The 13,021-nt window shown below is 44.2% G+C and overlaps 1 pseudogene across 1 annotated transcript in view; it reads left to right on the plus strand.

Moving 5' to 3' along the window:
* Positions 1-12,785, plus strand: part of LOC309859332 (protein phosphatase PTC7 homolog pseudogene) — a 52,095-nt pseudogene extending 39,310 nt beyond the window's left edge. The window contains exon 2 of the transcript in view: positions 11,574-12,785. The product of the transcript in view is annotated as a protein phosphatase PTC7 homolog pseudogene (transcript). The remainder of the gene's footprint in view (positions 1-11,573) is intronic.
* Positions 12,786-13,021: the final 236 nt, after the last annotated feature.

The following is a 13,021-nucleotide window of genomic DNA, read 5'->3' on the forward strand; positions in this document are numbered from 1 at the left end:
CTGCTGTAACTTCAAAGACACGTCTTATCTTAATTAAACCAACAAACTTAACTTAGTTCCAATACTGATTTACGTTCCACCTAGGCCCACTCCAATTTGATTGTTTACCTGAGACATGCGTGGGAAGATCTGGAGTGGGTGGGTTAGGTCCAGGGGGTACTCTTCTTGTTCCTTCACAGTGAAGAGAGAAGGAGCCGTGGTGCATGATCTAGAAGCTAGTCATGCAGGCTGCACGCACCTTGGTGCAGAAACAGAAGGGGAAAACAGAGGAAACAAAAGTGCTGCCAGGAGGCAGAGAAGGGATTCCCGGTTTCAGAGCTCATAAGCCCCAGAGGAGCAGACGCCATGCTTTCCCACCAGCAAGGGGAGAGGGGTTAGGCAGTCCAAGTCAGGCCAGAGAACACAGGGAAACTTCCCCGAAACAAAGAGAGTTTCGGCAGCTGCTTGTGAATATTCCTTATAGTCTCTGTCTCGAGTTAGACCAACCCCAGTTGGCTCCAGTTATAGCCATTAACACGGGACGTGAGTGAGGGAGAAGCCCCCACATCTATTAAGAGAAATAGAGAAATAAAGCCAGAGTCCCCTTTGCTAGGGATGGCCCAGCAACCTGGGTTTACTAGAAGGCGGCTTATTTACATAATTTCCATCCAATATGTCAGGAGAAAGTTTACTAGCTGACTCATTTGGGCAAACACATTTCGCAAAAGCCCCTTAGTCTGGGGTCCTGGTATAGAGCAATAAAGGCCTAGGTATGAGCAGTAAAGGTATCCTAGGTCCATTTGCCCTGTTTCCTGCAGAGGAGATCTAACTGATAGATCCCACTGAGGCCATGCAGTGTTACAGGAGCTCAGTCCTTTCCTAAGTTTTGCAATCCAAATTATTTCCAGTGGGTTAAAAGGCACCCCAAGGTAGAGTCCTTGGGAACTGAAGAAGCCTACTGAGGCCATGCTTCCATAAAAGTAAAGAAGGTCCATTACCAAATCCCCCCTGACTCCTGGGTAGCGTCCCACGCAGGATATGTCAGAGGTTCCTGTGTGTCAAAAGCGACCAGAGGCGTCCCTCAAGATATCGCTATTGATCACCATCCTGCCTTCCCTGGGAAGACATTCCTGCCATAAAAGGCCCTGGAGGGGTGCCGGCGTCCCTCCACTTCCCCATCGCATCCTAGGCTGCTGATGGGTGCCTGGTGAATGGACCAAAACGCTGTGCCATGCTATCGTATGTCCTGAAGACTGCATACTGTTTTGTCATATTAACCCATGGAAATACTAGAAAAGTTTGGCAAGGGGAAATTACCCAATTTCATAGCTTTAGGCGGTTTGCAGAAGACACTGACGAGAAACAGTAAAGATTGAAATCCATCATGGTCTATGCGACATTCCAACACATGTGGTCCTTGCAGCCACCTTCCCTAGGAAACGGTCCCCGGTTGCGTTTTAATTCAATCGGGTACTGGTTTTGGCCGGCTCCCAGTGGAGGTCTCGCGGCCAGAAGTGGCTAGACCAGGGATGTGGAGGGGATCACATTAGATCATTCAGGAGGAAACCTCACACGGGAGTCTTAAGATTGGCAGCCGTCCTGGTGACTTAGTTGGCTGTCCCATGCCCAAGAGAGACAACTTTCTATAAGAACAGGAATAGAGTGAGGCCATCAAGTTTCTGGGTCTTATTGCCATTCTGGCCAGGGTACTAGCTTACAGCCAAAAGGCAGATGCTCTCCTCCCCATAGAGTAGCCACGGGCTAGAGGATTACAGCCTGAGCAATTGACATGCAAGTGTTCCAATAAGACCATACTCCTTGAAAAGCCCCTGAAATCAGAGTAAATGGAAAGAAAGTACTTACCAATTTTGCACTGAAGCTCAGAGTCCAAATGTAAAGACTCACAGCCCCACGTTGGGTGCCATATGATGAAGTTCTAGAACCTAGGTGAGGTTTGGTGGGCTGAGGTCCGGAGCCGATGACCAAGAAAGAATTCTTGAGACATCTTTGGTGCAAAATGGTGGTTTATTAAAGCACGGGGACAGGACCCGTGGGCAGGAAGAGCTGCTGCCCCGGGTTGTGAGGGATGGCAGGTTATGTACCCTGCTGTTGGGGGAAGGGGAGGGGAAGGGAGGTTTCAGTGGAGTTTTCATATGTTAAAGAGGGCCTACAAGGTGCCAGGATGTTCCAGGCCTGCCGGAGGCCTTGCCCTTGCTGCTGGATCAATGTTGTCTTTAGACCAGCCATTAACATTAAGATCTTTGGGAGACTTTTTGGTGGGGTGTCACAATCCTGCTATCAATCGTCTTTGTTAGTGAGATTTAGGACATTTGTAAGCCAAGGGAGACTCCTGTCTAGCAGGATTGTAAGCTCTGCAAGTTAACTCTTTGCTTATTGTTCATGGCAGTCAGGGCTGCCTGAGGGATGCTACACATATGGAGGGGAGCGGATGAAGGGCGGGGGGGTACAAGGCGCCAGCTTTTGCTTTGTCCTCAGCCAGCCTCCTGCTCCCTCATCACTGTCATAATGATCACTTTAGATGACTTTATTCCTTTTGACAGTGCTTTAAGCATCCGGTCATTCTATCTTATTCCCTCCTCCTTCTTTTGGTTACAGACCTGCACAGGGCTCAGCACCTCACTAAGGAAGTGCTGTCATGCCTTTCACTGATAAAATGAATGATGGGGAGAAACAGTCATGTGGCTATATTTTATTTCCTGCACACTGGGGAAAGCCTTGATCACCTCCCTCTAAAAATCCACTTCCTGTCACCTGGAGATAGGTGGCAGACAGCAATCTGAGTCTCTCTCTCTTACTTTTTTCTCTTTTTTTTTGAGATATAATTCACACGTCATACAATTAATCCATTTAAGGTGTACAATTCAGTGGCAGAATCCCTTTGCAAGTTTTGTTGGAAGGTTACTCTTAAATGAAACAGAACTGTGATGAAAGAGAATATGTGGTAATCTTTCACACATAATGGGAGTTGATTCGTGGTTGTGACCCCACTAGCTCAAACACAGGAACTCTTACTCCGTGAGCTAGATGTCCAGGTTATTTGACAGGAAACACTTCATAGATAATTCTGAATGAGTGTTGGCCATTGTTCCTCACTGGCTTGAATACAGGTCTTGCCCTTTTCCATCCTTCTATTGTTTGGGTGGTTTCTTGTCTTCATCTCATTTCCAAGTGGGGTTATTTGCAATGGAACAAAGAGGGGGATAATTTTACTCGAGCATTTGGTAGAAGAAAGGTGAGAGAGGTTATAAAAGAAAGGGAGGAGTGTGGGGAAAGAAGAGTGGAGGCTTGGTTGGGTCAGCACTAAGTCGCTAACAGCAGAGCTTCTGTGCTTACTTTGGAGTCTTTGTGACAGAATCTAATTGCCCTGTCCATCTTGTTGAGGATTTTGTGTGGGGATGGGGGCTAGGTTTCTCCCTGCACTCAGTGTGTTCTTGCTACCTGTTGCCAGGATCCACAGACAGACAGCTGTGTTGATGGCATATGATAGATTGGGGGTGAGCTCATGGCAGGAGCTGCAAATTATTCAAGACTTTCACCCAAGAGTTTGGACTTAGACTATCCAGGTAATGCTGCAATCACTCACAGAATAGAAAAACTGCCTCAGTCTGCCAAGGGTAATCAGGGAGGGCTGTCTCAGAACCCTGTCCATTGACCTTGTGTTGGGCAGAATGGCAAAGGGGTCTGTCTGTTCATGGCCATTATGGGGTGATAGGATACTATTCAGGCTGGGTCTCCTAATGGATGGTTTGAGTGTGTCATCTGAACTTTCCCTCTTTTCCAGCAGAAGCAAGTGTGATAAAATGGGCTAAGAAGAGCATTTGAAGGTCGTTTGTCGGTTTGTTTTAGTATAACCATATTTTGTTCAATAGTAAGGGTATGTCATTATGCTTGAAATACTATAGCCAATTTAAGTTATAAAGAAAAGCAAAACATATTTTCTTCAATTAGGAAATTTAAAAAAAATTTTAAGAGTTAAAAAAAAATTATTATTATTTTTTAAATTTTTTAATTTTTTAAATAAACATATAATGTATATTTATCCCCAGGGGTACAGGTCCGTGAATCGCTAGGTTTACACACTTCACAGCACTCACCATAGCACATACCTTCCCCAGTGTCCATAATCCACCACCCTTTCCCTACCCCTTACCCCCTGCCCCCCTCAGTTTGTTTTATGACATTAAGAGTCTCTTATGGTTTGTCTCCCTCCCGATCCCATCTTGTTTCATTTATTCTTTTCCTACCCCTCAAACCCCCCACATTGCATCTCCACTTCCTCATATCAGGGAGATTATTTGATAGTTGTCTTTCTCCATTCAATCAGGAGATTTTTTTTTTTTTTTTAAAAAACACTTCATTCCAATGACTTTCCCCCCATCTCCCCTGTTGAGGGAACCCAAATGCACATTCTGTTGTGCAAATCAGAACGACTGATTTTCCCATTGGTCACATACCTTCAAGTATCTGATGAGGGTCTCCACATAGTGTCTCTCATATGTTTCAGGGAGCTGATCAAACTTGATTACATATGACTCATAATTTTAGCTGATGCCTTTGAAATTGTTATCCAATATAAGAAGTATTACATTCCAGGGCACCTGGCTGGCTCAGTGGGTTAAGTTGCTGCCTTTGGCTCAGGTTATGATATCAGGATCCTGGGATCGAGTCCCACATCGGGCTCTCTGCTCAGCAGGGAGCCTGCTTCCCTCCTTCTCTCTGCTTGCCTCTCTGTCTACTTGTGATCTCTCTCTGTCAAATAAATAAATAAAATCTTAAAAAAAAAGTGTTACATTCTTCAGAAGTCCTCAAAAGCTGGTCCTTGGAGCAGGTAGTAATTTGGGAATGAGGAATACGCTTCTCATTATCATTGTCATTATGTATTTTAACAATCCACATGTGAAGAGTTTTGTACTGAGCCCGTGAGGTGAAAAAGGTTAAGTTATTAATAATATTAATGAGTTCTGTGGAGTTACAATGCTATTATAAACACATTTATTGATAAAACTAGCATGTTCAGAGTTGGGAGATCTCTGTAGGAAGTCAGGAATATTTAGATCGTGTCAAGTAGAGGAAAGCTATATAAAAAAATAAATGATTTTACTTTTGTGGGTGCCAAGAAAGTGCTGTGTGAATCTATCACCCTCAATGAGTTCCTAGCTCAGACCACTGCCTGGGAGACGGTAAAGAGACTATAAGTACCTCACGCCTTCGTCATCATTTCAGAGATAGGGAAATGGAAGACGCCCTTAAAACCCTCAACTCCTGCATATATTTGAAAGGGATCCCCATGTAATAAGTGGGCTTCTTCTTATGAAGGCAAGTGTTTCCTGCTCTGTGCTAAATAGACATGTTGCCCTTAGGACTCATCAGTGTCCTTTTTGTCTTTATCAGAACAGGGTACTTCAGGAAGCTGAACCCCACACCCCCACTGTGACAGTGGCATGGAACAGAAGAACTGCAGGGGAGATGTGGGGACACGTTGCCTGAGTTCAGCTCTGAGAGCGAGCAGAGGCACAGCCAAGCAGCAGGGGAGAGTCAGCAGGGCTCTTGGGTTCTAGACACTGTCTTATTGTGCTCAACAAAATCCCATCAGGCCTTCTTGGATTCACTATTACGTTTTTTAAAGTGACAAAACAGACCTCTGATTTGAAGAAGGGAGGACCGTGAGTGACATGTAAGGTAGAGACTGCCCACTTGCCCTTTAGGTGTCATACACTTTATGTGGTTTAACCATTGGGGTTGAGGTAAAGGTGTCAATGGTGGAGATTTAGGAAGGATCGAGAAGCAGATGCTCTCTCTAGCAGTTTGCATGTACTGGGGACCCCCTAAGAAGCTAATGTATGCACATGATGCATCAGCATCAGGCCAGTGGAGGACGAGGTTGGAGAAAATACCTGGGAAAATGGAAAAGCATCTCTTTTATGAGATCAGTATAACCGGAAGCCTAAAATATGTTGTCAGACTCTCTTAGGTTGTGAGATTTAGATGTTTGAAATAGGAAAATTACAAATTCATCTGATGTCCTAATTTCACTATGTGCTGAGGGGATAAGCATCATATGCACAGATTTTTGTTGTGTATGCAGGAGAGTACAGTTTGCTGACCCCAGAATACTGGGAGTAAACCAGAATTCCAAATCTCACAGGTGTTTGCTTTTGACTGATATTAAGAATAGTACTTCCAACCTCTTTTGGGGGAGTTGTTCCTGCCTTTTGATTATTGTAAATAGCGTTGCCATTATCTCCATATGAAAGCTTTTATTTACACACCTGTGTTCAGCCATTTAGGGTATGTGCCTTAGGAATAGAACTGCAGTAATTCTACCTGCAAATTTTTGATGAACCACCAAACTGTTTTCCACACCGACTGAACATTTTCACATTCCCACTAACAGTGGGTGATGGTGTTGATTTCTTGGCATCTTTGCCAACAGTTGTGACTTTCCATTGTTTTGATTATAGCCATCCTAGTAGGTGTTTAGTGGTATCTCATTGTGGTTTTGATTTGTATTTCCCTAATGAATAATAATGATGTGGAACCTCTTTCTGTGTGCTTTTTGCCATCTGTAAGTCTTCTTTGGAACAGTATCTGTGCAAGTTCTTGGCTCCTCCTATGATTGTCCTTTTGTCCTTGAGCAGTATATAGCTTGCTTTTTCATTCTTGTCCTTTAAAAGTGGCATTGTGAAGCATGTCCTCGTTTGTCGTGGACTTTTTTCACACAATGTTATGTCTGCAGATTCTTCATGCATGCTAACTGCTGCCTTGTTGCTCACTTTGCATTCACTGTTTATTTTCCTTTATGCTTCTGATGGGCATTTCATAGTTTCCAGTTTTTGCCTATTCCAAAACAGGCTGCAGTGAAAATTCTAATGTGTCTCATGGTGAGCATTTCTATTTGTGTCTATTGGTGCTGGTGGCTATTGAAGGATTCACTGATAACAGTTTATACCATGAACAATTGGTCTGAGTGATCTGGAGCCTTGGACACAGCTGGGATCCATGGGTTATCATTTCTAACATAGAATCTCCTTAAATGAGAAGTTCTTGACCCTCCTTAGCAAGCAACCACCTCTTGTTACATTGGAAAGTACGTTGACAAGCGGCCTCTCCAGGGGAGAGGGGTTTCTAAGGACAGAAAATATGTCTTGCTTTCATTGTTTTTTCTGTCCCAGATGGGATTTTGCCTCCTCTGGAGTTAATATATGCAGTGGAGACTTAATGGACCAGGTGGTTATGGAATACCAATAAAATGAAAGATCTCCCTTGGTAAATATCATAAGATTTGCTAAGACATGGTGTTTTCTTTCCTTTTTGCTTGTCCCTAGAACTGTTTGCTCTGCACTTTCTTAGATCACTGCATGGAGTGCTCTTACTGGTAACAGAACAGGATCTTCAACTCCAGCTGCACCCGGAGGTCCAGAGTAAAGCTGCTCTTTACTGGCCCTTTAGTGAGTGTCTTTCTGCCAGTGCCAGACATGTATTTCTAGAGTTCTTTAAAGATGCGTTAGATTATTTTATGAGTTATTTCATCAACTCTAAAGTAGATAAAGCTCTAGAGCTAATTAATGGACTTGCCTTCACTTCCTTCGGTATAATTAAGAATGTCAATATTACTCACTTTGCTTATTACAGTAGAAAATAAAAACACTTCTGGATTTAAAGTTTGAAGGGACAGGATGTATGATGTCTTTATGATGATCTTTTATCTTGTTTGCCACTAATTAAAAGATTGAATGAGATTTCTTCAGAAGAAAAAAAAAAAAACTTCAAATAACAATGTACATTGGCTAGGAAAACTTTCCTTAAAATTCTCACCTGGCTTTATGAGTTTGTTATTTTTGGAAGTTCTATTCATGTGACTTTAAAAACCCTTTTTCTACCAATTATGACCGTACAATATAGATGAGATATTTATTTAGTCCATTTATAAGCCCTTTTCTGTCCTGGCTTAGTTGTGTTTGTTCTAGATCATTTAGTAGATTAATGCCTGTGCTGCCTGTGTAGTGAAAGACTGAGGGTTTTCAGAATTGGACAGACCTGGTTCTCTTCTTTATCACTGGAGTATCCACAGACAACTCCCTTAATCTCCCCAAGTCTTAGCCTCTGCATATTTAAAATAGAAATAATAGTATTTGCCTTGGAAAGTTGGTATGAGTTAAACCCCATTGACAGAAGAAGTACAAAGATTTACTACATGGTAATCAAGAAAGAATTGTCTTTCCTTGCAAAAGTGGGCCACGCACACAGCGATAAAACGAAGTGCCTGATAAGAGGAAACACTAGGGATGCCTGGCTGGTTCAATCAGAAAAGCATGCAACTCTTGACCCCGGGGTGTGGATTTGAACCCCCCATGTTAGGTGTAGAGATTATTAAAACAATAAAAGGAACTTAAAAATAATAAAAAAAAACTTAGTAAAACATTTTTCAGGTTTGAAGGGAATCCTGGCTTTCATCAGGATTCATGTGAACATGGCTGGGTGATCAGTTTCTTCATGCACGAAGGCTTAATCTGGGCCTGACCTGCAGCACTGTGGACACAGGGGGGTTGGCTCCCCTCACTTCTGTTTCTGGAACATGTGCACTTGGGGGCAGACACCCTGAGCAGGGAAGAGAATATGGGGAGAGAGCAGAAGGGAACTTAGAAGGGTAAATGTCTTTCAAATATTTCTATAAAAATAGAAGGCACTTTACTTCTCTTTTTAAAAAGATTTTATTTATTTACTTGTCAGAGAGAGAGAAAGAGAGAGAGAGTGCAGGCAGAGTGGCAGGAAGAGGCAGAGGGGGAAGCAGGCTCCCTGTTGAGCAAGGAGCCTCGATGTGGGATTTGATCCCAGGACACTGGGATCATGACATGAGTTGGAGGCAGTCACTTAATGGACTGAGCCACTGTGGAGTATTATGCCTCCATCAGAAAGGATGAATACCCAACTTTTGTAGCAACATGGACAGGACTGGAAGAGATTATGCTGAGTGAAATAAGCCAAGCAGAGAGAGTCAGTTATCATAGGGTTTCACTTCTTTGTGGAGCATAACAAATAACATGGAGGACATGGGGAGATGGAGAGGAGAAGGGAGTTGAGGGAAATTGGAAGGGAGGTGAACAATGAAAGACTATGGACTCTGAAAAACAACCCGAGGGTTTTGAAAGGGCGGGAGGTGGGAGCTTGGGGGAACCAGGTGGTGGGTATTAAGGAGGGCATGTATTGCATGGAGCACCTGGTGTGGTGCAAAAACAATGAATACTATTACGCTGAAAAGAAATTAAAAAATTTTTTGAATCACACAAAAAAGAAAAGAAATAAAAAAGAAATAATAATAATAATAATAAAATGGACTGAGCCAGCCAGGCATCCCAGAAAGCACTTTACTTTGCAAGGTGCCCCAGTGACTGGGTTCTCTCATCTTCGGGGGATAAAGGCAGGCACCAGGAATAGCAGTTTTTCAGGAGACAGAGGCTCCTGTTTTTTTGTTTTTCCCTTTTATCTCACTTGTGCAGAGAGTCTGTGTCCCTCAGAGGTATATAGAGTAAAAAGACCTCCTAAAAATCAACCAGGCCAGAGCTGCTCCAAGTTTTGGAGTAAGAGAAGTGCTTGGCAATGTGGCACCTGTAGGCAGAACTTCTCCTAGGAGCCAGGAGACTTACCATCATCCTGTAACACTCAGTGCAGCTCCCCAGGCTTTGTTCTGGGAACAAGGGTCAGGGTGAATCTGCTCTCCAGTGAGATACAGGCAGAGTCTTCATGCCTCACCAGGTTGCCTTTATTTGTACTAACAGAGATCCTGGGAATCATTTCCAAAGCCCCAAACAAGGGAAAGCAGGCCCCTTTTGTTAGGGTCAGGGATGACTATTCAGGAGCGGATTTTAACATTATAATGAGGCTGAGGGAACTATTGGTCACTTCTGGCACTTTCTGATTCATCTGGGTGATGAGTCTTCCTCAAATGCATTTCTATTCTAACAGGCAACAATGATATCTAGGCAGAACTTTCTACTAGAAATTTCCTAGTTCAGGGGTTCAGGCCGGTGACAGAACCGGGGTTCTTGGTCTATTGATTTGGTCTACTCATCATATCTTTTCATTGATCCTTATTCCAATGTTTTAGAAATAGAATGCCCGCAAAACAACATGTATAGAAGAATATGCACCATCAAAAGCTGATTCCAAGCTGTCATCCTGCTGCATTTCAGGAAGGCATTTTAGACTTTTCAAGGTGCTGGTACCTGCTGCCTTGTTCTTTGGTGAGGGGTTGGGGCCATGATTTCTGTTGATTCCTGAGTCCACTGCACATTCTGAACCACTACTCTCTGTATGAGCTAGAGAACTGACAGAAGTTTCAAGAAGCGGTAAGATGCTGGACAAAACTCATTCAAGGGGCGCCATGTTTCTACCTATAAACTCCTAGACCCAGCGAGACCCACCTCATGGCTTCATTCTTTTTTGTTTGTTTGTTTCTCCTGAGGATGTCTCTGTGCTCTCTTCTTTCCATCTTTATAAGTAATTCTACCCTGAAATTGGAAAGACATTTCAGTTATGGTTTTGGCCACACATTGGGTGATTTGGACATTGCTTCAAGCCCTGTGTCCTGACCGCTTTACTAGAAATGGGCTTGGGGATCATTCCCTGAGGAGTGGCTCCCGGTTATTTCACAACTGGAAAAGATGATGTGAACAGTACTTACTTCCTCGGGATAGATTTTCATGTGGGCTATGTGATCCCAGGGTCTTGGTTCCCTGGAAGTCATTCCCTCCAAATTCTCCAGTGGCGGAAGCACAATTTACTTCACTCTCTTCCGGGTAAAAAATTTTTCTGAATAATGGAGAGTTAAATACTATTGCTGATCAACTAGCCTAGTATAATAAATCATACAAAGGTGGTCATATTATTATGGTTGCTGTTTGTTCTATACATTCAACTATTATTGATTTAGTGCCTACCATACATCAGGCACAATTCTTGACACCAGTCATATGGTAGTGAACAAAATGGCCCAAGTTACCTTCCCTCATAGAGCTTTATAATAGGCAGTATCATATTATTCTGTGGAAGAATAAACACAACTCAGAGAGTTTCTGTGGCTTATGTCGCTACCATTAGGTGGTCATCAGTGTTTGGATTTAAACCCAAGACTTTTCTTAAAGCTAAGATTCCATTTATTAGTTTTGAAATGTGTAAATGATCCAGATTATGGGCAGAAATAATCACCTTCCATGGGAGAATATTTGTATAAATATCATTTGAATTAAAAAAAGAAAGGAAGTCCCGGAACACGCTAGTGGAGCCGAAGATGGCGGCGGCAGCGGTGGCTGCAGCCGGGACCCCACCTGGGCTGAGGTGGAGGAGCCGCCAGCTCTGACCTCGCGCTCGGGCTCCGGTGCGCGCGGTGGAGCGTGTGCGAGGCCCCGCGCTTCGAGCAAGGGCGGCAGCGGCGACTCTGCGCGGCCCGGAGGAGCGCCCCGGCGGCGGCGCTGCTGCGGCTGAGGAGCAAGCGGGCTCCCGGCCTCCGCGTCCTCCTGCTCCCCGGGCCCCCCGCCTCCTGGGGGGGGGGGCGGGCAGCGGCGGCGATGTTCTAGGTCCTCTCGTATGGGCGGCTGGTAGCCCGCGCCGTGCTTGGCGGCCTCGCGCAGACCGACCCCAGGGCCGGTGGCGGCGGTGGCGGTGACTACGAGCTGGTGACGGCCGGCTGCGGCTTCAGCAAAGACTTCCGCAAGGGCCTTCTCAAGAAGGGCGCGTGCTACGGGGACGACGCGTGCTTTGTGGCCCGGCACCGCTCGGCAGACGTGCTCAGGGTTGAAGATGGTGTAGGAGGGTGGAGACACTATGGAGCTGATCCATCCCAGTTCTCAGGGACTTAATACGGACGGTTCGTCCGAAGTAATCCCATCGGAATCCTCACCACAAGCTACTGTGAGTTGCTGCAAAATAAAGTACCTTTGCTTGGTAGCAGTACTGACTGCATCATGGTGCTGGACAGAACTAGTCACCGCTTACACACAGCAAACCTGGGTGCCTCAGGCTTTCTGGTTGTCAGGGGTGGTGAGGTTGTGCACCGATCAGATGAGCAGCAGCATTACTTCAACACTCCATTCCAGCTCTCAATTGCACCACCTGAAGCCGAAGGAGTCGTCCTGAGTGACAGCCCGGATGCTGCTGATAGCACATCTTTTGATGTCCAGTTAGGAGACATTATTCTGACGGCAACAGATGGACTTTTTGACAACATGCCTGATTATATGATTCTTCAGGAGCTAAAAAAAAATAATAATAATAAAGAATTCAAATTATGAAAGTATACAGTAGACGGCAAGAAGCTTTGCTGAGCAAGCCCATGAGCTGGCCTATGACCCAAATTATATGTCACCTTTTGCACAGTTTGCATGTGACAACGGATTGAATGTGAGAGGTGGAAAGCCTGATGACATCACCGTCCTTCTTTCAGTAGTGGCTGAGTATACAGACTGACTCGCCTAGGTGTCAACTCTGGCCTTTCCTTTCATCTTCCCAAATTCTCCCCTGCCATGTGTGCTGATCCTGCTGGCAGGACTGTTTCTTTGCTACTGATCTTGATGGCCAGTGATGTAAGCCTTTGCCTGTCTTTTTGAGACCTGGTTGAGATCTTTGTGGAGACCCACTACTGTCGTTCACTAGCTTGTATCTGCCAGCAACTTTGAAGAGAATCAAGATTTGAAGATTGACCTTCACTTCTTACTGTCCTTTCTATGATGGAATGAAGGTTTTCAATGCCAGAATGGCTATTATGTTTTAAAAATGGTTTAAGTATTGAAAATGAGTGAATTCAAAATTACAGTGTGTAAAAAAGATTTTAAAAGTCTAACACAAATTGTATGTTATGGTACATCTACTAGAAACATACATTATCATCAAAAGAAATGTTACACATGTACTATACAGTCTTTGTTTAGATGATTGGTGTGGCTTTAAGTTTTCATTATAAACTCCTATTTTTCAGGGGCTTATAATTCTGCTCTAAAACATTGCTCTGGATTATGAAATCATCATC

The sequence above is a fragment of the Mustela nivalis genome (genome assembly GCF_964662115.1).
Source record: "Mustela nivalis genome assembly, chromosome: 2".
Taxonomy (NCBI): domain Eukaryota; kingdom Metazoa; phylum Chordata; class Mammalia; order Carnivora; family Mustelidae; genus Mustela; species Mustela nivalis.